This window comes from Triturus cristatus, chromosome 7 (genome assembly GCF_964204655.1).
Source record: "Triturus cristatus chromosome 7, aTriCri1.1, whole genome shotgun sequence".
Classification (NCBI taxonomy): Eukaryota; Metazoa; Chordata; class Amphibia; order Caudata; family Salamandridae; genus Triturus; species Triturus cristatus.
This window is the reverse complement of record NC_140590.1, coordinates 1254118723-1254125884: the sequence shown is the minus strand read 5'-3', so window position 1 is coordinate 1254125884 and position 7162 is coordinate 1254118723. Positions and strand designations below refer to the sequence as shown.

General features: G+C 60.5%; 1 pseudogene; it reads left to right on the top strand.

Annotated features, from left to right (window-relative positions):
* Positions 1-4892: 4892 nt before the first annotated feature.
* Positions 4893-6004, top strand: LOC146811740 (18S ribosomal RNA; annotated as a pseudogene).
* The last annotated feature ends 1158 nt before the right edge of the window (positions 6005-7162 follow it).

Here is a 7162-nt window from a genome sequence, read left to right as displayed (position 1 = left end):
GTGCTCCGTTGCGGGTGCAAGAACCTGCATTAAAATAACAAAACAATTACTACAACCAGCCACTCCAGGGTGTAGACTCCAAAAATCCTTTATTCAACAACAGCAAGCTGATGCTTTTTGGCTCCTATGTGATACCAAAGGAGATGATGGAAGGAGCGTTTGAGCAAATCAAACACTCACCCAGTCAACTGATCTGGGTTTAATCCATCATCATTCTTTAGCTCACTCCACCACCCCAGTTCAGACATAGCCATATGCAAATCAGTCTGACCCTGTGCCTCATGGGAACAGTCCAGCCCGAACTGCCAAGCCATCATCCCCCTTGGTATCGTTTTGGCTCCTATGAGCCTTTGTCAAAGAAGAGTGAGCTCTAATTCCTTTCAACATAAATAACGAACCCAGTAATAAACATAGTAAAATTTATAGTAGAGACACCCTTGCATTTCAAGCGCTTACAAATATATTTGTAATTTATTTAGCACCAATATTGATATCAATAATAACAATCCAAGGTATCTAGCAATATATTGATACATTTCCTGCACATTTCGGCATAATTATAATCCTGTAAGGAAAATGTGAAGAAGTGCCTCTTGAAAACAAAAAGAAAAGTGTACAAGAACGTATTCATTCGAAAGCATTTCAATTTAAATAAACATTAACTTGCATGTTCACATCATCTCATATTCACAGGGTAGATGTACTGATTAATGTAGAACTGGCTAATAGTAGTTCTCCAATTTCCCCCCCAATGGATTTAAATAACATAAATTCGATCACTCATAGTATGACAGGGAATTAGAATAAATTCTCCTAAATAGTGACAGTAGTCCAGTTTGGCCAAACAGAAAACAAAAAAGGCATACATACTGTTACAAGACATGCACAAAAATAACAAAAGCAGGGACAAAAACTTGAGTCCTTCTCTCTCCAGTTCAATTCCATGTCCCAACGGCAAAACAAATGGGAATCAAGAAATGTAATTACATAAAAAGTTCATCCTATGTGGCCCTCCAGTTACGCATCTTTATTCAATCCGGTAGGGTGTTTGGTCTGTAAATCGAGAATGTACGGTGATTCCAATTGTCGTAATGCTCTGGTCCGATTACCTCCTCTTGAGCCTCGTTGTATTCTATCAATTCCAAAAATAGCTCCTTCGGTGCTTCTGACGGCTCTCGGCCGACATGAGTCCAGTAGGGAAGGTGTTGGTATATTCCTGATGTTGGAGCACCATCTAGAGCAAGTCCAGTAGGGAAAGTGTTGAAATAGTAGCACGCAATGCTTTCCAATGGGGTGACCTGATGTCCGGGTTTCCCTGGAAGTCCCGATGAGGGCTCATTTGCCTCCCCGATCCCAGCAAGGGCTCCAGGAGGTCGGGCTCTTCCGCGCCCTGGGTCCCCTCCATCACACGGTGCGCACAGGTTCCCAGAAAGAGGGGCGGCTTTCCTCCGGATTAGTAGGGACAGGGTATGTCAGAACAGCCCTCCCGGGCTGGCGGTTCTTTGCCAGGGACCAGATGGGCTGTGCCCGGGCAACACCTCCCAGGCGTTCGGGGCTCCCTCCTGGCACCCCTCTCGTCCTAGCAGTCCTCAGCCGGCAGCTGGATGGGCCAGGATGCCACCCCAGCCCTGGGTCCGTTCCTGGGCCTGCTGCGTGGCAGGCTGCCCCGGATGGCGTCGGGCGGGCCTCCCCCTGCTGGGACCCCTCTCGTCCTAGCGGTCCTCAGCTGGCAACTAAACGGGCCAGGATGCCTCCCCACCCTACATCCTTGGTCCTGCCACGTGGCAGGATGCCCGAATGAGGTCCCGTGGGCCTGGAGAGGCTTCCCCTTTGCCTCCGGGCCCGGGAGCCCCGGCTGGGTCCAGGGGCCCTGCCGGGCCCCAGGTCGGGTGCTTCAGCCCTGGGCCCCGTCCCCCTGCCTGCCGCTCTGCCAAAGGCCCGGGACAGGGTTCCGTTGTGCCCGGGGAGCATCCCTTTGCTTGGCTGGGTTCAGGAGCTCTGGCCAGGGCCCCTGAGGGCCCCGGGGAGGATGGCCTCCCCATCCTGGGCTCTGTCCTTGGTCCTGCTGCATGGCAGGGTGCCTGGGATGGTGTCCGGTGGGCCCGGGGAGGCTTCCCCTGCGCCTCTGAGCCTGGGAGACCCGCTGGGTCCAGGGGCTCCGCCGTGCCCCGGGTCCTGCTGCGTGACAGGGTGCCCGGGAAGGGGTCTGGCATGCCCAGGGAGGCTCCCCCTGCACCTCCGGGCCTGGGAGCCCTGGCTGGGTCCAGGGGCCCCACCATGGCCCGGGTAGGGTGCTCCGGCCCTGGGCCCCGTCCCCCAGCCTGCCGCTCTGCCAAACGCCTGGGATGGGGTTACGTTGTGCCTGAGGAGCCTCCCCTTGCTTGACTGGGTTCAGGAGCTCCGGCCGGGGCCCCTGAGAGCCCTGGGGAGGGCAGCCTCCCCATCCTGGGCTCTGTCCTTGGTCCTGCTGCATGGCAGGGTGCCTGGGATGGTGTCCGGCGGGCCCGGGGAGGCTTCCCCTGCTCCTCTGAGCCTGGGAGACCCGCTGGGTCCAGGGGCCCGCCGTGCCCCGGGTCGGGTGCTCCAGCCCTGGGCCCTGTCTCCCAGCCTGCTGCACTGCCAAAGGCCCAGAACGGGGTTCCGTTGTGCCCGGGGAGCCTCCCTTTGCTTGGCTGGGTTCAGGAGCTCTGGCCGGGGCCCCCTGAGGGCCCCGGGGAGGGCGGCCTCCCCACCCCGGGCTCCGTCCTCAGTCCTGCTGCGTGGCAGGGTGCCCGGAACGAGGTCCGGCGGGCCCGGGGAGGCTTCCTCTGCCCATCCAGGCCTGGGAGGCCCGGCTGGGTCCATGGGCCCCACTGGGCCCGGGTCGGGTGCTCCGGCCCTGGACCCGTCCCCCAGCCTGCCGCTCTGCCAAAGGCCTGGGACGGGGTTCTGTTGTGCCTGGGGAGCCTTCCCATGCTTGGTTGGGTTCAGGAGCTCCAGCCGGGGCCCCTGAGGGCCCCGGGGTGGGTGGCCTCCCCACCCCGGGCTCCGTCCTCGATCCTGTCGCATGGCAGGGTGCCCGGGATGGGGTCCGGAGGGCCCAGGGAGGCGTCCCCTGCGCCTCTGGGCCTAGGAGCCCCAGCTGGGTCCAGGGGCCCGTTAGGGCACCGGGTCGGGTGCTCCAGCCCTGGGCCCCGTACCCCGGCCTGCTGCCCCACCAAGGGCCCAGGACTGGGGTCTGTTGGCCCCATGCAGGTCTCCCCTGCTTGGCAAGGCGTCTGCGGGCGCCGGGTCGGAGGGCCCGTTGGGTCCCCCTTGCAGCCTCCATGGCTGGGGCCCAGCTGGGGCCCTGGGCGTCTGGTCCCCCATGCCCCGGCACCCGCTCACTCTTTTGTTGGGGCACAGAGTGACCGGATAGCTTCCCTTTCGGGCCCGGCCATCTGGTCGCCCCTTTTCCCTTCGGCCATCTGGTCGCACCTATCCCTTCGGCCATCTGGTCGCCCGCAATGCTTTCCAATTGGGCGACCAGATGGCCGGGCTTGCCTGGAAGTCCCAATGAGGGCTCATTTGCCTCCCCGATCCAAGCGAGGGCACCAGGAGGTCGGGTACATTCGCGCCTTGGGTCTCCTCTGTCCCCTCGTGTGCACGGATTACAAGAAAGGGGGTAATTTTCCTCCGGATTACTAGGCAGAGGGTCAATCAGACCTCCGTGAGGTCCGGTGATTTGGAAACAGGGGAAGGCAGCACCCGGGCCCGCCCACTGGGCCCCCAGGGGCCCGGGTACGCACCTGCCTCTCAGCCCCTTCCTGATGGTCCTTTTTCTCCGAGTTTGCTGGGTCAGACCTCTGTGAGGTCCGGTGATTCGGAAACAGGGGAAGGCAGCACCCGGGCCTGGGCCCCCAGGGGCCCGGGTACGCTCCTGTCTCTCAGCCCCTTCCTGATGGTCATTTTCTCAGAGTTTGCTCGATCAGACCTCCGTGAGGTCCGATGATTCTGAGATGGGGGTAGGCAGCACCCGGTTCTGCCTGCCAGGGACCCAGGGGCTAGGGTCTTCGCCTGCCTCTCAGCCCCTTCCCGATGGTCCTTTTTCTACGAGTTTGCTCAGTCAGACCTCTGTGAGGTCCGGCGATTCTCAGACAGGGGAAGGCAGCACCTGGGCCCGCACGCCGGGGCCCCCAGGGGCCTGGGCCTACTCCTGCCTCTCGGCCCCTTCCCGATGGGCCTTTCCTTTGAGCCCGCTCGCCCCGGGAGCAGGCAGGGATGTAAAGCCGGTATCCCCCCCTGCTCAGGGCGGCCTGCCAGGGGATGCCTTGGCCGTACTCTGATCGATTGGGCACTCTCGGTCCGTTTAGGGATGGACTGCTTGGCCAGCCTCGGCTGTTGTTTCAAGCAAGGAGCTTCCTCTCTGCATGGACTGTCTGACTTGAGAGCCTGCTGCCTGGCGGGTGGCCCTTCACCCTACCCAGCAGAGCGAAGGCCGAGCAGCCCCGGCAGCTCGTGTCCCCCAGTGGTCTGACCCGAGTGGAAGGGGTCGGGTGGCGCCAGGCCCTCGGATGCTGCTATCCAGCAGGATCGTAGGCCCCGTGCGCCACGCCGTCACCCCTCTCCGCCCAGCACATTTCCACAGCAGCTCGGAACGATTGTTCCAAGGGGTGTCGCTGCCGCCAGGCTCCGGCACCGCTGCGTCTCGCTCAGGCTGCGCCTCGGCCCGCCTCTCCCTTCGGGGGGAGACGGCTGGGCCTGCCGGTGCCCATGCGACCGCACCTCTCCACCCCTCCAGTGAGCCCTCCCGCCCAGGCGGGTGGGCTCCTTCCCCAGGCAGGCTTCCGAGAGGGAGGGGTGCGCGAAGGTTGTCCGGTCGGGGAGATGGGCACGCGGCCCCCTGAACCCACCCCATCAGCAGGTGCGGCTACCTGGTTGATCCTGCCAGTAGCATATGCTTGTCTCAAAGATTAAGCCATGCACGTGTAAGTACACACGGCCGGTACAGTGAAACGGCGAATGGCTCATTAAATCAGTTATGGTTCCTTTGATCGCTCCATCTGTTACTTGGATAACTGGTAATTCCAGAGCTAATACATGCCGATGAGCACTGACCTCCCGGGATGCGTGCATTTATCGACCAAGACCAATCCGGGCTCGCCCGGCCGCTTTGGTGACTCTAGATAACCTCGGGCCGATCGCACGTCCCTGTGACGGCGACGATACATTCAGATGTCTGCCCTATCAACTTTTGATGGTTCTTTCTGTGCCTACCATGTGACCACGGGTAACAGGGAATCAGGGTTCGATTCCGGAGAGGGAGTCTGAGAAACAGCTACCACATCCAAGGAAGGCAGCAGGCGCGCAAATTACCCACTCCCGACTCAGGGAGGTAGTGACGAAAAATAACAATACAGGACTCTTTCGAGGCCCTGTAATTGGAATGAGTACACTTTAAATCCTTTAACTAGGATCCATTGAAGGGCAAGTCTGGTGCCAGCAGCCGCGGTAATTCCAGCTCCAATAGCGTATATTAAAGTTGCTGCAGTTAAAAAGCTCGTAGTTGGATCTTGGGATCGAGCTGGCGATCCGCCGCGAAGCGAGTTACCGCCTGTCCCAGCGCCTGCCTCTCGGCGCCCCCTTGATGCTCTTGACTGAGTGTCCTGGGGGTCCGAAGAGTTTACTTTGAAAAAATTAGAGTGTTCAAAGCAGGCCGGTCGCCTGAATACTTCAGCTAGGAATAATGGAATAGGAATCCGGTTCTATTTTGTTGGTTTTCGGAACAGGGGCCATGATTAAGAAGGACGGCCGGGGGCATTCCTATTGTGCCGCTAGAGGTGAAATTCTTGGACCGGCGCAAGACGAACCAAAGCGAAAGTATTTGCCAAGAATGTTTTCATTAATCAAGACAGAAAGTCGGAGGTTCAAAGACAATCAGATACCGTCGTAGGTCCGACCATAAACGATGCCTACTAGCAATCCGGCTGCGTTATTCCCATGACCCGCCGAGCAGCTTCCGGGAAACCAAAGTCTTTGGGTTCCGGGGGAAGTATGGTTGCAAAGCTGAAACTTAAAGGAATTGACGGAAGGGCACCACCAGGAGTGGAGCCTGCGGCTTAATTTGACTCAACACGGGAACCTCACCTGGCCCGGACACGGAAAGGATTGACAGATTGATAGCTCTTTCTCGATTCTGTGGGTGGTGGTGCATGGCCGTTCTTAGTTGGTGGAGCGATTTGTCTGGTTAACTCCGATAACGAATGAGACTCCCTAATGCTAACTAGTTACACGACCCCCAGCGGTCGGCATCCGGACTGCAAGGGCGACTGGGTAGGGCACCCTCCCAGGCCATCTGGGTGCTGGGTCGTCCCGGGCCATCTGGTCACCTGGCTGCACGACCAGCTGGCCCTGCGGGCCGAGCGACCAGATGGCCCTGCGGGCCGGGCGACCAGATAGCCCTGCGGGGGGCGGGCGACCAGATGGCCCTGCGGGCCGGGCGACCAGATGGCCCTGCGGGGTGCGGGCGACCAGATGGCCCTGCGGGCCGGGCGACCAGATGGCCCTGTGGGCCGGGCGACCAGATGGCCCTGTCGGCTGGGTGACCAGATGGCCGGCCTGCCGACCAGCTGGGCTATCTCCAACTTTTCTTCTTCTCCAGAGTTCTGTAAACCCCCACTATGTGGGTGCTTAATAGTTGAGAAAAATGGGCTCCCCGGGCAGGCTGTTGGGGAGAGGACATGGCCTGGGCTTAACCCTCCTTGGTTCCAGCTGAGGGTCTGGGCGCTGGGGACGGGGGTCCACCAGGGCCTGGGGAGGTTCTTCCCGGCCTGGCTAGGGTCTGGAAGCTAGGACTGGGCCCAGGGCTTCAGCTCCGTCTGGCAGGCCCCGGGGTGCATGAGCCCCCCATCCTGCAAGCCATCGGAGGGTCCGGGCACTGGGGACAGGGCTCTATCGGGGCCCGGGGAGGTTTTCCCTGGCCTGGCTGGGTTCGGAAGCTGGGACCGGGCATGGGGCTCGAGCTCCGTCAGGCGGGCCCCGGGGTGCGTGAGCCCCCCCTCCTGCAAGCCAGCCGAGGGTCCGGGCGCTGGGGACTGGGGTCCACCGGGGCCCGGGGAGGCTCTCCCCGGCCTGGCTATGGTTCAGAAACTGAGACCGGGCCCGGGGCTTGAACTCCGTCCAGTGGGCCCCGGGGTGCGTGAGC